General features: G+C 47.2%; 1 protein-coding gene and 1 pseudogene across 1 annotated transcript in view; both read right to left on the bottom strand.

Annotated features, from left to right (window-relative positions):
• The window catches only part of kn (EBF transcription factor knot), a 399,411-nt gene that overhangs the window by 47,273 nt on the left and 332,870 nt on the right, over positions 1-19,268 (bottom strand). The window lies entirely within an intron of this gene.
• LOC149349204 (uncharacterized) lies at positions 10,098-13,051 on the bottom strand (annotated as a pseudogene).

Below are 19,268 nucleotides of genomic sequence, written 5' to 3'. Positions count from 1 at the left end.
ATTATAGCTGCAGCTTATTGTTTTTCATCCGTTGAATTTGTATTTTTTGCCATTTACTGTTATAGACTATATATTGTCACAGAAGCAGGTAGGCAGGTTTGTATTTGCCACAACGTCCAAGCGCCAGCGGAAAGGGACCGGCCGGCTAACCGACTAGCGAGCGAGCTGACGGCCGAAGAAGAGCGCGCGCCAGCCTCCTGAGCGCGACTACTAGGCGGCGCCAGTAATGCGTTGCGGCATTGCCTCTCCCGGTGGAAAAAGCATCGTCCCGATGCTGCGTGGCGAGGTCAAGCAGAACCGTAGGCTTGACCTAGCGGGCGTGGAAGGGCTTCATCTGGACAACGTGTACGCCTTCCGACTGTGTTTGCCGTCGGGACGTACGAACAGTTCCTTGCGGAATCACTTCGTAGGTGACGTCGCTGAGTTTGCGCAGCACTTTGTACGGGCCGAAGTAGCGGCGCAGAAGCTTCTCGGAGCGACCCCGCTGGCGAACAGGAACCCACACCCAGACTTTATCGCCAGGGTTGTAAATTATCTCCCTGTGACGAAGGTTATAGCGTTGAGCGTCTTTAACCTGCTGCGTCCGGAGTCTCGTTCGAGCAAGCTGACGGGCGGCCTCAGCGTGCTGGACGAATTGGTCAGCGCCGGCAACTGATGGAAGGGCGACATCGGGCAGTAACATTGCATCCAGTATGGTAACGGCTTCGCGACCGTACACCAAACGAAACGGGGTGAAGCGGGTCGTTTCCTGTACTGCGGTATTATACGGAAATGTTGCATACGGCAGTACTTGGTCCCAGTTCCTATGGTCTTCGTCGACGTACATTGAAAGCATATCGGCGATGGTCTTATTGAGTCGCTCAGTAAGGCCATTCGTCTGAGGATGGTAGGCTGTTGTTCAGCGATGACAAGTGCCACTGAGCCGCATAACTTCCTGGGTGAGAGCTGAAGTAAATGCAGTGCCTCTGTCAGTTAAAACCACCGCAGGGGCACCATGACGGAGGACAAGGTTAAAGATGAAAAAGTTCGCAATATCAGTAGAAGTGCCGCTGGGAAGAGCTTTGGTTTCACAATAACGGGTGAGGTAATCAGTGGCGACTATAATGTAGCGGTTGCCCAAAGATGACGTAGGAAACGGCCCGAGCAAGTCCATACCGACTTGGTGAAAGGGTACTCGAGGAGGACCAATAGGCTGCAGCAGACCGGCCGGCTTGACAGGCGGCGTCTTCCGACGTTGGCAATCACGGCACGTCTTAACATAGCGCTGGACAATAGCAGCAAGCTTGGGCCAGTAGTATTTTTGTCGTACGCGAGCCAAGGTCCGTGAGAAACCGAGATGGCCGGCAGAAAGCTCGTCGTGGCATGCCTGCGAAACGTCGGGACGGAGCGGCATTGGGACCACCAGCAGGTACTGAATGTCTGTGGAAGCGTAGTTTTTCTTGTAAAGGACGCCGTCCCGCAAGCAGAACGACGACAGGCCACGCGTAAAAAGGCGAGGTGGCAATGAGGCGGCTCCCTCGAGGTAATCGATGAGGGGCCGCAGTTCGGTGTCATCTCGCTGTTGTTGAGCGAGATCAGGCGTCGTGAGAGCGCCGAGAAAAACGGAGTCATCTGTTTCAGGTGAAGAACACGGGATAGGGGCTCGGGACTGTAGAGCCAGTTCACCAATCTCTTTTCTTGCGTCGTTGCCGAATGTGCTGAGCAGCTTTTGCCGGCAATCTTGCCAGGTGATGATAGTAGCCTCGTGGTTTTCGAACCACATCTTGGCGGCGTCTTCAAGTGAAAAATAAATGTTCCGCAACTTTCGCTCCTCGTCCCACGCATTAAACGCAGCGACCCGGTCGTAGTTGGTCAACCAGTCCCCAACATCCACAAATTTGTCGCCATGGAACGGCGTGGGCATACGCGGAGCATGGAAGAATAGCGGCTGAGCACTTATTGGAAGGTGAACGGGCTGGCTTGCCTCTGTAGTCGTCATGGTTCGCGGTAAGGAAAGAAGGGGCCCACACTCGGGAGCTAAGCCTCTCAAGCGGCGGCTGGCCTTGTGCACAGGTGTGTCCACGGTGTGTAGCGGGGCTTCGGAGGCACCCAAAAGCTCTTCGGACATGGGATGTACCCAGCACCTCCACCAAAATATCACAGAAGCAGGTAGGCAGGTTTGTATTTGCCACAACGTCCAAGCGCCAGCGGAAACGGCCCGGCCGGCTAACCGACTAGCGAGCGAGCTCACGGGCGAAGAGCGCGCGCCAGCCCCCTGAGCGCGACTACTAGGCGGCGCCAGTAATGCGTTGCGGCAATATCATTGATAATAGTATATCCTCAATTCGCATCAATTGATAATATCATTACTTATAGTTTATTTTTGTATTCTGTGTTAGCAGTTGTGTCATGCCCATTGTATTATTTGTCTTGTGGATTGTGTGTTGTAGGTCTGCTTTGTCAAGCGTTATGTCGTCAGTTCAAGTGGTTGCATTCTCTTATGTTCAAAGGATTAGACGGTGCCATAAATATTTATAGGCGAGAGAGAGAGAGGAGCCTTTCTTTTAACCGAATATTAAGCGTCCAGAATGTCTTAGGCCAGGGTAACCATTTATATGTGTTCCTATTATGCATCTGATGTATGTGATAGCATTATAGCTGCAGCTTATTGTTTTTCATCTGCTGAAATTGTATTTTTTGCCATTTACTGTTATAGTATACATATCATTGATAATTGTATATCCTCAATTCGCATCAATTGATAATATCATTACTTATAGTTTATTTTTGTATTCTGTGCTAGTAGTTGTGTCATGCCCATTGTATTATTTGTCTTGTGGATTGTGTGTTGTAGGTCTGCTTTGTCAAGCGTTATGTCGTCAGTTCAAGTGGTTGCATTCTCTTATGTTCAAAGGATTAGACGGTGCCATAAATATTTATAGGCGAGAGAGAGAGAGAGAGGAGCCTTTCTTTTAACCGAATATTAAGCGTCCAGAATGTCTTAGGCCAGGGTAACCATTTATATGTGTTCCTATTATGCATCTGATGTATGTGATAGCATTATAGCTGCAGCTTATTGTTTTTCATCTGCTGAAATTGTATTTTTTGCCATTTACTGTTATAGTATACATATCATTGATAATTGTATATCCTCAATTCGCATCAATTGATAATATCATTACTTATAGTTTATTTTTGTATTCTGTGCTAGTAGTTGTGTCATGCCCATTGTATTATTTGTCTTGTGGATTGTGTGTTGTAGCTCTGCTTTGACAAGCGTTATGTCGTCAGTTCAAGTGGTTGCATTCTCTTATGTTCAAAGGATTAGACGGTGCCATAAATATTTATAGGCGAGAGAGAGAGAGAGAGAGGAGCCTTTGCTTTAACCGAATATTAAGAGTCCAGAATGTCTTAGGCCAGGGTAACCATTTATATGTGTTCCTATTATGCATCTGATGTATGTGATAGCATTATAGCTGCAGCTTATTGTTTTTCATCTGTTGAATTTGTATTTCTGGCCATTTACTGTTATAGACTATATATCATTGTTAATAGTATATCCTCAATTCGCATCAATTGATAATATATATACTTATAGTTTATTTTTGTATTCTGTGTTAGCAGTTGTCTCATGCCCATTGTATTATTTGTCTTGTGGATTGTGTGTTGTAGCTCTGCTTTGTCAAGCGTTATGTCGTCAGTTCAAGTGGTTGCATTCTCTTATGTTCAAAGGATTAGACGGTGCCATAAATATTTATAGGCGAGAGAGAGAGAGAGAGGAGCCTTTCTTTTAACCGAATATTAAGCGTCCAGAATGTCTTAGGCCAGGGTAACCATTTATATGTGTTCCTATTATGCATCTGATGTATGTGATAGCATTATAGCTGCAGCTTATTGTTTTTCATCTGCTGAAATTGTATTTTTTGCCATTTACTGTTATAGTATACATATCATTGATAATTGTATATCCTCAATTCGCATCAATTGATAATATCATTACTTATAGTTTATTTTTGTATTCTGTGCTAGTAGTTGTGTCATGCCCATTGTATTATTTGTCTTGTGGATTGTGTGTTGTAGGTCTGCTTTGTCAAGCGTTATGTCGTCAGTTCAAGTGGTTGCATTCTCTTATGTTCAAAGGATTAGACGGTGCCATAAATATTTATAGGCGAGAGAGAGAGAGAGAGGAGCCTTTCTTTTAACCGAATATTAAGCGTCCAGAATGTCTTAGGCCAGGGTAACCATTTATATGTGTTCCTATTATGCATCTGATGTATGTGATAGCATTATAGCTGCAGCTTATTGTTTTTCATCTGCTGAAATTGTATTTTTTGCCATTTACTGTTATAGTATACATATCATTGATAATTGTATATCCTCAATTCGCATCAATTGATAATATCATTACTTATAGTTTATTTTTGTATTCTGTGCTAGTAGTTGTGTCATGCCCATTGTATTATTTGTCTTGTGGATTGTGTGTTGTAGCTCTGCTTTGACAAGCGTTATGTCGTCAGTTCAAGTGGTTGCATTCTCTTATGTTCAAAGGATTAGACGGTGCCATAAATATTTATAGGCGAGAGAGAGAGAGAGAGAGGAGCCTTTGCTTTAACCGAATATTAAGAGTCCAGAATGTCTTAGGCCAGGGTAACCATTTATATGTGTTCCTATTATGCATCTGATGTATGTGATAGCATTATAGCTGCAGCTTATTGTTTTTCATCTGTTGAATTTGTATTTCTGGCCATTTACTGTTATAGACTATATATCATTGTTAATAGTATATCCTCAATTCGCATCAATTGATAATATATATACTTATAGTTTATTTTTGTATTCTGTGTTAGCAGTTGTCTCATGCCCATTGTATTATTTGTCTTGTGGATTGTGTGTTGTAGCTCTGCTTTGTCAAGCGTTATGTCGTCAGTTCAAGTGGTTGCATTCTCTTATGTTCAAAGGATTAGACGGTGCCATAAATATTTATAGGCGAGAGAGAGAGAGAGAGGAGCCTTTCTTTTAACCGAATATTAAGCGTCCAGAATGTCTTAGGCCAGGGTAACCATTTATATGTGTTCCTATTATGCATCTGATGTATGTGATAGCATTATAGCTGCAGCTTATTGTTTTTCATCTGTTGAATTTGTATTTTTTGCCATTTACAGTTATAGTCTATATATCATTGATAATTGTATATACTCAATTCGCATCAATTGATAATATCATTACTTATAGTTTTTTTGTATTCTGTGCTAGCAGTTGTGTCATGCCCATTGTATTATTGGTCTTGTGGATTTTGTGTTGTAGCTCTGCTTTGTCAAGCGTTATATCGTCAGATCAAGTGGTTGCATTCTCTTATGTTCAAAGGATTAGACGGTGCCATAAATATTTATAGGCGAGAGAGAGAGAGAGAGGAGCCTTTCTTTTAACCGAATATTAAGCGTCCAAAATGTCTTAGGCCAGGGTAACCATTTATATGTGTTCCTATTATGCATCTGATGTATGTGATAGCATTATAGCTGCAGCTTATTGTTTTTCATCTGCTGAAATTGTATTTTTTGCCATTTACTGTTATAGTATACATATCATTGATAATTGTATATCCTCAATTCGCATCAATTGATAATATCATTACTTATAGTTTATTTTTGTATTCTGTGCTAGTAGTTGTGTCATGCCCATTGTATTATTCGTCTTGTGGATTGTGTGTTGTAGCTCTGCTTTGACAAGCGTTATGTCGTCAGTTCAAGTGGTTGCATTCTCTTATGTTCAAAGGATTAGACGGTGCCATAAATATTTATAGGCGAGAGAGAGAGAGAGAGGAGCCTTTTCTTTAACCGAATATTAAGCGTCCAGAATGTCTTAGGCCAGTGTAACCATTTATATGTGTTCCTATTATGCATCTGATGTATGTGATAGCATTATAGCTGCAGCTTATTGTTTTTCATCTGTTGAATTTCTATTTTTTGCCATTTACTGTTATAGACTATATATCATTGTTAATAGTATATCCTCAATTCGCATCAATTGATAATATATATACTTATAGTTTATTTTTGTATTCTGTGTTAGCAGTTGTGTCATGCCCATTGTATTATTTGTCTTGTGGATTGTGTGTTGTAGCTCTGCTTTGTCAAGCGTTATGTCGTCAGTTCAAATGGTTGCATTCTCTTATGTTCAAAGGATTAGACGGTGCCATAAATATTTATAGGCGATAGAGAGAGAGAGAGAGAGAGGAGCCTTTGTTTCAACCGAATATTAAGCGTCCAGAATGTCTTAGGCCAAGGTAACCATTTATATGTGTTCCTATTATGCATCTGATGCATGTGATAGCACTATAGCTGCAGCTTATTGTTTTTCATCTGTTGAATTTGTATTTTTTGCCATTTACTGTTATAGACTATATATCATTGCGAATAGTATACCCTCAATTCACGTGTCACGTTGTAGTGACGGCAGTCCAGCGGTCAGGAAGACACCAACTAGTCTTTGAAACGAAGCTCTTTATTTGGGCTGACTTGCGCCCGCAAAAGAACTGAATCACTCGGCGGTGGCGTAACCAACAAACGTTCTCGTCGGTCGTCGAACTACGAATGTGCGCCGCTCGCGGCATCGCTCAATTTAAAGCCGGCAAGGAAACTTCCACATAACAGGTAAAGATCATCTACAGTAATCTGGAAAAACCTAGATGCAGCATTTCATAGCTGCGATTAATCGAGATTAGTCTGGTCGCTTCTCGCGTCACGAACAAAAGTGATAACGACCCTTTCCTGCAGCCTTGAGCGTGAACGAACACTACAATGATACGTGGCATTACCCCCCTTCCAAAGAAGCATCGTCTCGATGCTTTAAAATGAAAATAAACACAAAGAATGCAGACTTCGAGTTCTTCAGCGTTCATAATATGGTTTAAGGCGTACGACGTGTATGACTTCCGGGCGTGTGCGTCGTCGCTGAGATGCTGTCGTGCCGTCGGGGATGACTTCATAGTCGAGGTTGCCGATGCGACGGAGAACTCTGTGCGGGCCAAAATAGTGTCGCAGCAAGTTTTCACTCAATCCACGGCGGCGAATTGGCGTCCATATCCAAACACGATCACCCGACTTGTAATGCGTGTTTCGTCAGCGCAGATTCTAGCGTCGGGAGTCGGTGTGCTGCTGGTCTTTTATGCGAAGCCGCGCAAGTCTTCGGGCTTCCTCGGCGCGATGAATGTAGGCGGCGACGTCGAGGTTGTCTTCGTCGGAAACGTGCGGGAGCATTGCGTCGAGCGTTGTCGTGGGCTTCCTGCCGTATACCAGCTGGAATGGGGTAAACCTGGTTGTCTCCTGGACGGCAGTGTTATAGGCGAAGATCACTTAGGGCAGAATGGTGTCCCATGTCTTGTGTTCGGCGTCGATGTACATGGAGAGCATGTCTGCGATGGTCTTGTTCATACGCTCTGTGAGTCCGTTGGTTTGTGGATGATAGGTGGTTGTCCTCCGATGGCGTGTCTGGCTGTAGTTTAAAATGGATTGCGTCAGCTCCGCTGGAAATGCCGTCCCTCTGTCTGTGATGAGCACTTCGGGGGCGCCGTGTCGCAGGAGAATTTGTTCGACAAAAAATTTTGCTACTTCTGTTGCGGTACCATTAGGCAACGCTTTTGCTTCGGCGTATCGCGTCATGTAGTCGGTGGCCACGATGATCCACTTGTTACCTGATGATGAAGTCGGAAAGTGGCCGAGGAGGTCCATTCCTATTTGCTGAAAGGGCTTAGTTGGAGGTGGTATGGGGTTCAGGAGTCCGGCTGGTCTAATCGGAGGCGTTTTGCGACGCTGACACTCACGGCACGTTTTCACATCATGGGAAACGTCGGCAGCTAGCCGCGGCCAATAGTACTTCACCTGGATGCGGTGCAACGTGCGAGCAATCCCGAGATGCCCCGCAGTCGACTCATCATGACATGCCTGCATAATTTCTTGCCTAAGATTCTTGGGCACGACAAGAACATGTACTGTCCTGTTGGGCGCGAAGTTCTTCTTCAGGAGGACATTATTGTGAAGGACGAAGGACGACAGTTGGCGCTTGAACCCCCGGGGAGGCGATGCGGTCTTGCCTTTCAAATAATCAACTAGGCTTTGCAACTCAGGATTCGAGCGCTGCTGTTGCGCGAAACTGCTGGCGCTTACCGGTCCTAGGAAAGCGTCGTCGTCTTCCTCTTCCGGTGCTGCCTCTACGGGGGCTCGCGATAGGCAGTCTGCATCGGAATGTTTGCGGCCAGATTTGTAGACTACAGTTATGTCGAATTCTTGAAGACGCAGGCTCCAACGAGCAAGGCGGCCGGACGGATCTTTCAAATTGGCCAGCCAGCACACAGCATGGTGATCGCTCTCAAACTTGAATGGTCGTCCGTATAGGCAGGGGCGAAATTTGGACGTGGCCCAAATAATGGCGAGGCATTCTTTCTCTGTCGTCGAATAGTTGGCTTCGGCTCTCGAAAGTGATCGGCTAGCGTACGCGATAACTTTCTCTTGTGTGCCATTTTTCTGAACGAGGACCGCTCCTAAGCCCACACTGCTTGCATCGGTATGAACTTCGGTTTCGGCGTTTTCATCAAAGTGCCCGAGCACATAAGGGGACTGCAAGCGGCGCTTCAGCTCGTTGAAAGCTTCCTCTTGCAGCCATTCCCATTTAAAAGGCCCGTCAGCCTTGGTAAGTTGGGTCAAAGGTGCAGCGATGCGCGAAAAGGTCTTGACGAATCGCCGGTAATAAGCGCACAATCCAAGGATCTGCGTATAGCTTTCTTGTCATTAGGCTATGGAAACTCTGCGATCGCAGCCGTCTTCTGGGGGTCTGGGCAAACTCCAGCCTTGCTTACGACGTGACCAAGGAACAGCAGCTCCTCGTAGGCGAAGTGGCACTTTCTGGTTGCAGTGTCAGACCTGAAGACTTGATCGTTTCCAGCCCTATCCGAAGCCTTCTGAGGTGGTCTTCAAAGTTTGAGGAGAAGACAACAACGTCATCTAAGTAGACGAGGCATATCTGCCACTTCAAGCCTGCGAGCACCGTATCCATTACTCGCTGGAACGTCGCTGGGGCAGAGCAGAGGCCGAATGGCATCACCTTGAACTCGAAGAGTCCGTCTGGCGTGATGAACGCAGTGTTCTCGCGATCTCTTTCGTCGACTTCAATTTGCCAGTAGCCGCTCTTAGGTCCATCGATGAGAAGTACTTAGCGTTGCATAGCCGATACAGTGTGCCGTTGATGCGGGGGAGGCGGTAGACATCCTTCTTCGTAATGCTGTTCAGGCGACAGTAATCGACGCAGGAGCGAAGGGTACCGTCTTTCTTTTTCACTAGGGCAACTGGTGCTGCGCAGGGGCTCCTTGATGGCTGGATGACGTCGTCACGTAGCATTTCCTCTACTTGCTTGCGGATAGCTTGGCGTTCTATCGGCGATACGCGGTAGGGGCTCTACCGCAGTGGTCGGGAGAGTTCGTCTGTGGCAATGCGGTGCTTGGCAAGCCGGGTTCGTCGCACATTCGATGCTGATGAGAAGCAATCGCTGTACCTTTGAAGAAGACTGCGTATTTGGTCTTGTCTGCTCCGGGGTAATGCCGGGTTTATATCGAACGTGGGTTGATGGCCTTGGTCTGATGGTTCCGCGGGTTGGTCGGGTAGGGCAAATACGTCTCTGATGTCTGCCAGCTCGTCGAGGAAAGCGATCGTCGTACCTTTTTTTTAGATTCCGGTATTCGTCGGTGAGGTTGGTTAGCAACACCTGGGCTTGGCCATTTCGGATTTGGGCGACTCCCCTTGCGACGCCCAGTCCTCGATCAAAGAGTAACTGGGTGTTCCCTTCGATAACGCCTTCGGCAGTTTCGATGTCTCCTGTACCTATTCAGGCGACGACACTTGATCGGGGCGGCACGCTCAATGCTTCGTCGAGTACGTTTAAGGCAATATGATGAGTCGCTGTTGTCGCGGCAGATATGGCTTTGTCCGTGGAAAGCTTGATCGACTTGGATCGAAGGTCGATGATCGCCCGATGTTCATTCAGGAAGTCTATTCCCAAAATCACGTCTCGCGAGCATTTCTGTAGGACCAGGAAGGTTGTAGCATAGGTTCGCCCATTTCCTGTAACTCTCACGGTGCAGCGTCCTGAGGGCGTAATAAGGTTACCACCTGCGGTGCGGATCAGCGGGCCATCCCAAGTTGTTGTCACTTTCCTGAGTCGGACAGCGAGTGGCCCGCTCATGACTGAGTAGTCAGCTCCCGTGTCGACCAAGGCAGTAACCGCGTGACCGTCGACCGTAACTTCAAGATCACTTGTTCGCGTTCTCGTATTGTACGTTGTCTTCGGTGTCCGATCTCGGCTTCGTCGAGTAGTGGGGCTGCGGTGGGCGTACTACGACGTTAGTTCACTGGGCAGTGGTAAAAGCTTCAAGTCTTGCCGCGTCGTCGTCGTCGTCGGTGTTGTCGTCGTAGTTGAGGCATGGTCTTGAGTACTCGTCGATGGAGGATCTTTGTCATTGCGCTTAGAAGCAACCTCAACTCCAGAGGCTGCTTTATTCAGTTTAATCTTCGGGGGCTGGGGTAGCGTCCGCGCACGGCGTAACCTCGGTTAGGAGACACAAAGCGTGGTGACGATGGCGATGGGGAACGTGATAGGCGGCTCGGCGATGAGCATTCTTCCCGACGCAAAAACTCTTCGATTTCGGCTGGTCGCTGGCCGGGTCGGGGTCGTGGGGCGTCTTAAGAGAACCCTCGGATGCCCAGTCTTCTGTATGGGCAGTGCCGGAGGACGTGACCGGCTTCACCGCAGTGGAAGCATAGTGGGCGGCGCTGGTCGGGAGTTCTCCACTCGTCGCATTTCCTCGGCTGTGTGCGACGCTCGTAGGACGGGCGTGTTGGGGCGAGAGGGCGGCGGTCCAAAGCAGCTGGCTGAGGGCGATAGGGGCTTGGGTCCCGTCGTCGAGGGGCAGGACGGCGCACAGCTGCGGCGTAAGTCATGGCTGGGGGCTGCAGAGGCTGCGTGGGTGTCGGCGTCACACCCAAGGCCTGTTGAACCTCGTCTCGGATGACGTCAGTGAGCAATGAAAGTTACGGCTGCGTTCCCGTTGGCAGCAATCGTCGGAGCTCCTCTCGCACAACTTGACGTATAACCTCCCGCAGGTCATTGTTGTTAGCGGTGTCCAGGCAGCTTGCTGAGAAAACGCGCTGCTGGCAGTCGTATTGGCTGGCTCGTGCATCAAGAGTTTTTTCCATCGTGGCTGCCTCTTTGACGAATTCCGCTACGGTTTTTGGTGGATTCCGTACGAGGCCGGCAAAGAGTTGCTCTTTAACTCCTCGCATAAGCAGCTTTACTTTTTCTTCTTCCTTCATGTTTGCGTCTGCACGCCGGAAGAGACGCTTCATCTCCTCAGTGTACATTGCAACGGTCTCGTTTGGATGTTGTATGCGAGACTGTAGCAGCTGCTGGGCTCTCTCCTTTCGCACGACGTTCGTGAAGGTCTTTAGAAGCTGCTCCTTGAAGGTTTCCCAGTTCGTGAGGCTAGCTTCCTCATTCTCAAACCAGATTCTTGCTCGTCCCTCCAAGGCGAAGAAGACGTACCTAAGTTTCGTGGCATCGTACCAGTTGTTGATGATAGCCACACGGTCGAACTGCTCCAGCCATTCTTCTGGGTCGGCGCCAGGCGAAGCCTCGAAGGTTGGTGGCACCCGGGGCTGCTGAAGAATGATTGGAGTCATCGTCTGGGGCAAGCTCATGGTAGACGTTGCTGCTGGCTTTCGCTTCCGGGTAGGGTCCGGTAGAATCCCGAACTCAGGTGCGTCCCCTTGCAGGCGTCGGCTTGCGCGGTGGACTGGACTCAGGTCTTGCGGTAGATGACTCAGAGAGCTGGCGTCACGACTTGTAGGGGGTGTCCGGAACATGAAAGGCTACCCAGCACCTCCACCAGATGTCACGTTGTAGTGACGGCAGTCCAGCGGTCAGGATGACACCAAGCAGTCTTTGAAACGAAGCTCTTTATTTGGGCTGACTTGCGCCCGCAAAAGATCTGAATCACTCGGCGGTGGCGTAAGCAAGAAACGTGCTCGTCGAACTACGAATGTCCGCCGCTCGCGCCATCGCTCAATTTAAAGCCGGCAAGGAACCTTCCAGATAACAGGTCAAGATAATCTACAGTAATCTGGAAAAACCTAGATGCAGCCTTTCATGGCTGCGATTAATCGAGATTAGTCTGGTCGCTTCTCGCGTCACGAACATAAGTGATAGCGACCCTTTCATGCAGCCTTGAGCGTGAACGAACAAACACTACAATGATGCGTGGCAATATGTGTTTCTATTATGAATCTGATGTATGTGGTATCGGTATTCTTGCTGCTCTCTAACGCCCTGGCAAATATTTATAGGCGAAAGAGAGAGAGAGAGGAGCCTTTGTTTTAACCTAATATTAAGCGTACAGAATGTCTTACGCCAGGGTAACCATTTATATGTGTTCCTATTATGCATCTGATGTATATGATAGCATTATTGCCGCAGCTTATTGTTTTTCATGTGTTGAATTTGTATTTTTTGCCATTTACTGTTATAGACTATATATCATTGTTAATAGTATATCCTCAATTCGCATCAATTGATAATATCATTACTTATAGTTTATCTTTGTATTCTGTGTTAGCAGCTGTGCCATGCCCATTGTATTATTTGTCTTGTGGATTGTGCGTTGTAGCTCTGCTTTGTCAAGCTTTATGTCGTCAGTTCAAGTGGTTTCATTATCTTATGTTCAAAGGATTAGACGGTGCCATAATCAGGCACCAACATCTTTTATTTTAGTTAAAAATTGGCGGTGCTCAACTACTCTTGAACCTAGTGTATCGATCGTAAGCTCTGTTCTGCGTGGTTTAGCGGCTTGTCTGGCACGGCTGCATTCTCTCTGGCTAACGAGACTGGCTTGCCGACGAGCAACATGCGCCAGTGATCGGATTCGGCCTGACGCTTGCGCGGCGGCGCGGGTGACGTGACAGTGAGATGTCACGGACACACCCCCGATACGAGCCGGCTCAAGGTTATCCCACCGCACAAGAATCACCGTCATGGCGTAGTGGAGCCTATGCTCTGAAAACAAGCACGGCCGACCTCCATAATGCAAGAGGCGCCCGTGTGCTTTACGATGTCAATGCACGTTAAAGATCCCCAGGTGGTCGAAATCATTCCGGACACCTCCGCTACGGCACCTCTTTCTCTCTTTCTTTTTTCACTCCCACCTTCCTTCCTTCCCTTACGGCGCGGTTCAGGTGTCCGCAGAGATATGTGAGACAGATATTGCGCCATTTTCTTTACCTAAAAACAATTTACCAATTTATTTACCTTCATGATGTTCAGGTGCTGGAAAAGAATGCAGACAAGCTGATTCGATCGAGAGACCTTAAAGGTGCGCTGAAGAGCAATCTGAACTCGTCTTTTTGCCGCGGGAACTCGGTCTACGCGTTCCGAACTTTCTTAGACACTTCGAATTATTGTCTTGTGCGGCCAATTTCTCTAATTTTAATCGGATTAACGTCGGCTCCCGCCTTTCTTTTTGAATTGCCCGCAGACGATGGGAAGAGTCCACCAACGTATGGAGTGCCTTTCAGGCAGCCGCGTGGCGGCTTTGCTTTCGCTTTTATTTTGTTTTTTAGGTTCCCGTGAATAAATAGATCCCGTCAGAGGCAACATAGCTGCAAATTAGGTCCACAAAAATAAAAATACGCGTGGACTTTTTGCTTTCGCCGATCACTATCCATCACTCCGCCGTAGGCAAAGCGGCAAGCCGCCACAGGACTGGGAGAAAGGTTGGTCGACTCCTCCCACCGTCTGTGTGGAATTAGAAAAAAAGGCGCGTGCCGGGACGTTTAATCGGATTTAAATTAGGGAAATCGGCCGCACAGGGCAATAATTCAAAGTTTCTAAGAACGCTAGGAATGTGTAGATCGAGTTCTAGCGGTAAAAATACGAGTTCAGATTCCCCTTCAGTGCACCTTTGAAAGCCTGGGCCACCCGTTATTCAGCAGCCTCTACTGAGCTCCAACTTAAAGTCCCTCTGAACCGCGCAGCAATGTATATACACTGATGGCGATCAGCGAAGGCGAAGCCGGGAAGTCTCCGCGCATTGATAGCGACAGAACATAAGCCGCAACACACGTTGTGCATTCTGCAACTGAAGCCTCTGTGCGCGCTATCAGACACCTTAAATCGCAAAGGTTAATGCATTTTAACTGCATTAGTGACAACTGATTAACCAAAAGGTAGTTAGGCGAACAGTTTCAAATAGGATCTCCACGACTGCCGAGGGGAGAAGCAAATGACGCAGTTTTTGTAGTGAAAGTGTTTACTGTGCCCTCAACAAAGTGTTCGCCGCAGAGGCCTGAGGATGGAACATCGGGGCAACATGTCTTTCTTGTAGGTCAAAGGCACATTATGCGGAAATAGATAGCAATCTCCCTTATTCGCACTATCCCCGGCTGTGAGTGGCTGTAGGTGGCATGAGCTGCCCTTCCCATTTCCGGCTGCTTGAAGGCCGTTCAGCAATAGGGCTTCTTATCACTGGGCAGCTGTCTTCCATTTTGTGACCCTTGGGTAACGCCAGCTGAAAAACCCCAAAATAGCAGTAGGTGTAATGATGACTTCTGGCGCACGGCAGTATCAGTCACAGGGGCATCAGAAGACAGGACCCCGATTGTCAGTTTTCGACAACACGTGGGCGTACGCGGAACGTGATGGCCCACTGATCCACAGCCCTGCTGATCGACAAACTAGATATCGTGACACATCCACATGGTTAGGTTTCGATGTGCCCCAACGTGGAAGCAGAATGGGGATTTAAAATTTAAAAAATATGATAAGTCTACTGCTAAAGGCCGTATACAGCTCTTGGAACACAATCTGGTGGTTAACTGTCGTGGTGTAAGAGTCAAGTGCAAGAATTTAGTTAACCAGCTGACTAATTAAGACAATTCATTTTTTTTCTGATGTTGGCCCTTGTGCCGCAAATGTCACATTTGAATCTCAAAGCAGAGCTTTGTAAGTTTTGCTGGTGGGTTTACACGAGGCACCCCGTATACCGGGTGTTCCAGGGAAACATGCGTATAAAGGCTTTCGACCGGCTCTTCCACGCCAAACTGCTACAGTTCATGAAACTCGGCGACCACACTTCAGATACCGTCCCGGTACTTTCTGGTGTACCACAGGGCTCTGTTCTAGCCCCAGTTCTCTTCCTTCTCTTCATAAACGATATTACAGACCAGGTAGAAGCGAACTGAGGTTGTTCGCAGATGATTGCGCGCTATATAGAGAATTAAAAAGCCGAGAAGATCATATAAACTTAAATAATGATTTTGGCAAGCTAGGAGAGTGGTGTTCGAAGTGGCAAGTGGCTCTTAACTTGGACAAAACTGTTTCAATGACTACAACGAAAAAGAAATGCAAACTTAGCTTCCCTTACGGCTATAGTAGCACAACACTCAAGACAGTCACCGAGTACAAATACTTAGGCACCGTTATATAAGCCAATCTACGGTGGACAGCTCACGTAGATCACCTAACAAACAAAGCGATGCGTAAGCTCATGTTTCTGAAACGAGCCCTGCGGTATTCTACGAAAGAAGCCAAGCTTTTGCGTATACTACTATCATACGCCCAATACTAGAATACGCAAACGTCGCCTGGTTTCCGTATACGCAAGATAACAACTACGATTGAGGCTGTCCAGCGAAGAAGTGTGCGCTTTATCTGCATAGGCGCACCGATTCTGCGACGCAGATGCTATCTGAGACTAGGCTAGACAAGCTAGCTAGTCGTGCGACGCTCCACCGTCTGATGTTTCTGTGCATGATTTTGCATAAGTTGATTCTACTACATACATTACCTTGAACACTCCCAGAGAAACGCGTCACAAAAATGAACTTACGATGCAAGAATATTTCTATGCTAATAATACCTTTCGGTTCTCTTTTTTTTCGCGAGCTGTACGGGACTGGCACTCCCTTGATGATTCACTGCATGTACAGCCAACTACTGACAAAATTTTCGGTGCTAGCTGGAAAAGTGTATTGTCAGAGAACAAACTGATTTTTATTTACTTTTTCTAACTTTTGGGGGTTTTCCAGGTATTTGTATTTCTATGCATTTGTATTTACATATAATTCTTTGTATTTCTCGTAATCATTTATGAACTGAAAAGGTGATGATTATTCATGCGTTATCTTTGTATTGCCTTTTTCCAACGCCTCTTCCCATTTGTCCCATTATTTTCACTGTCCTTCTTGCATACTAGAAATAGTGTGTCGGCCTGGGCGACTGCTTCTCTGGGGCCAAAAGCCACTCCTGTAAAAACCCTTGAAAAAGGGATTCGCAGTATCAATAAATAAATAAATAAATAAATAAGACAAAAACAAAAAGAAACAGTTCTCAGAACTGGGCCGTAATACGCGGCGTATTCAGTGGAGTAACCGAAATGAGGTTTTTCATACTTGACTGTACAAACAAGCTGGCGGCCTCAAACTCCTTCCGCTACTAATTTCATCTTGTGATTAGCTCCTTATTCGGGTAACATGAAAAGCATTAACAACGGGTTACTTCTTGCCGCGGGAGAATTCTGTAGGGTGGTGTTGAATGCGGGCGGAGGTTCGCTACAGAATTAGTTGTATTTGACCTTAATTTTTATAAATAGGTTTTTGAGGTAAACATTTTCTTTGTTTGCCAAAGCAATACTGCTGTCGGCGGGCATCAGAAAACCGACGGACGAATCATCTTGACTAGTAAGCTGGTTAAGAAAATTCCAAACTGAACGTTTTAGCTATTACAGATAGGCGCCTGGTTGCAATGGGAGAGTTGTAGCCAACCATTACTAGTAACGATATTTTTCTTTAACTATGAAGTTTCTGAGAAAGCTGTACAGCTTTCCTTTGTAGCCGTATGGCTGCGCTCGGGTGGACGTCAATGAGTAATTACTCCCTTATTACAAATCTACTCCGCCCCGCCGCGGTGGCTCAGTGGCTACGGCGCTCGGCTGCTGGCCCGATAGACGCGGGTTCGATCCCGGCCGCGGCGGCTGAATTTCTTGAAGGCGAAATTCTAGAGGCCCGTGTGCTGTGCGATGTCAGTGCACGTTAAAGAACCCCAGGTGGTCGAAATTTGCGGAGCCCTCCACTACGGCGTCTCTCATAGCCGCAGCCGCTTTGGGACGTTAAACCCCAATAAACCAAACCAAACAAATCTACTCGACCTTGGGGGATTCCCCTAAAACATTTGGTCACCATATTTACATTCATAATTTCAAAACCACGTTTATTCTCGGCACTCTGGCTAAACAAATTTTGTCAATTTCTCGCGCAATTCGAAAATGGAGCACTGGATGTGTGGTTGGAGCCATGAAAGGAGGAAAGCTATGGAGAGGCCCTCGCTATCCGACCTTCATGACAAACAATGTGTCAGTAGTCGCGTGCTTTTGCAAAGAACACTCGGAGTATTTGGCGCAGCCAATAGTAGCATTCGGTGCAGCGGCGTTGTGTGCTGCGCATGTGCAAACGCGCTGAGACGGCGACGGGGGGAGTAGCCCTTCCACAAATGCGCCTCTTAATTGTTTTCTTCCTCCAAGGCGGGGAGCGATGCCCTTCGCTGCTCACTGCCGAGGCGGGAACGGCAAGGTCGCGTGCAACGTGCGCCGTGGAGTGATGTCACTGGTGGACGTCGCTTTGTGCGCATCGCGGGCGCCCTACTTTTTATTCGGGCGAGCAATGACCATAATTTCTTATGCAGCAGCGCCGTGTCTAATCGCGTTTTCCAGATTCATAAAACTTATAAGGCTATTACTAGTAGTCGGCTACAAAGCTCTCAAGTGCAGCCAGGTACCTATTTGTAATAGTTCAAAAGTTGGCTTTTAGAATTCTGTTAATCAGCCGGATCCAACTCAAGAATTGAGCGTCAAAGGAGCCCCTGCCAACCGATGAAGTCGGCCGTTTCTCATGAGCCTTCTAGTGTGAGAATGCAGAGAGTGAACGACCTCTCCCCAATTCTTTCCTTGCTCCATGGTCTGGGCATTGTCCCTACATTGTCCCGCCACCTCCTTACATTGCCCCTCTCTACATTGTCACGCCAGCAAGCTAATCGGCCGGCGCCATTGGCAGGCAGGGCTCGTTTGTAAGGGAAAAGCCGCTCGACTATTATTAAAATGAATCACATGTTTTGTGACGTCCGCCAGCACGGGTATTACTTTGGCGAACACAAGAGCAGCCTTTTCTTTTTACGCTTGATTTGCGGTACTTTCATCCGCTGACCTCGAACGAGTGCCGACAAATACAATGCACGCAAGGAGGTCGCACACGGCGTCTCTCAGACGCCCCGCACTGCTGTCCTAATATATATGCAAGGCTATGTGCCTGTACTATGCCAAGAAAATGTTGTGCTTTACAGAATCCTTATTTTACCAGGCTTTATATTCAAAGCGTTCAGAAAGTATTCGAGTTTTTTTTTTATGAGCTTGTTCCTTGAGCTTGTGAGGCGTCATCACCTTACAGCTCTGGTGGGCTTGGTTTGGCCAGCCTCTACGACGGAAAGTACGGATCTCATTTTATAATGCTGACAATCTCTGCTTCCTTGCCACTCATTTCAGTTACCGCATGGCCGACTCGCAACGTTTCACACATGCATATACACAGGCACGAATAAAGAAAGGGACGCACGCTCGTAAAACGCCACCTGGCATAACAAAACACTGCTTTGACAGCTGTGATTATGCGATTTTTCTCTGGGTTGTTCCACCGATAAATATGAGCACGTATGGTAATTTGAACTGTCATAGAGTGCTGCTTTAGACCATATTCTGTTTCGCTTGATTGGTGCATACTCTCGACGTGTTATTCCTTACTGGAATGCATACGTACGAAAAATCCGTACGCTAGACATAAATTTTGAGTTTACGATTTACCGTGTGTTCGCCTTTAAGAACAAAAATGTGAACTGGCCCACGCAAACGTGTAATCAAAGTGGCTGCACAGTGATAGATGCTGCCTCTTGATCGTTTGTTGATTCTTTGCTCGATTCAAGTACTTCCTGCCTATTCCGTTCAATCACAACAGTTACAGCCTCACCTCGTGGTGGTTTTAATGGTAGTTCCTGCCTTTTCCCAAAATTTGGTCCAAAGCGGGCAGGCTGGGCGCCGCCTTGTTGTCAGCGTTAACCATGGAAGCCCCGCAAAAGCCGCATCGTAAACTGCGCTGGCTTTAGTACGTACGTACGTTAGACGCAGGGCTCACGCTTGTGTTCTGCACATGCGC

Source organism: Amblyomma mixtum, chromosome 3, assembly GCF_055824585.1.
Source record: "Amblyomma mixtum isolate Tamu chromosome 3, ASM5582458v1, whole genome shotgun sequence".
NCBI lineage: Eukaryota > Metazoa > Arthropoda > Arachnida > Ixodida > Ixodidae > Amblyomma > Amblyomma mixtum.
The sequence above is the reverse complement of the archived record's forward strand: the minus strand, read 5'-3'. Positions and strand labels throughout refer to the sequence as shown.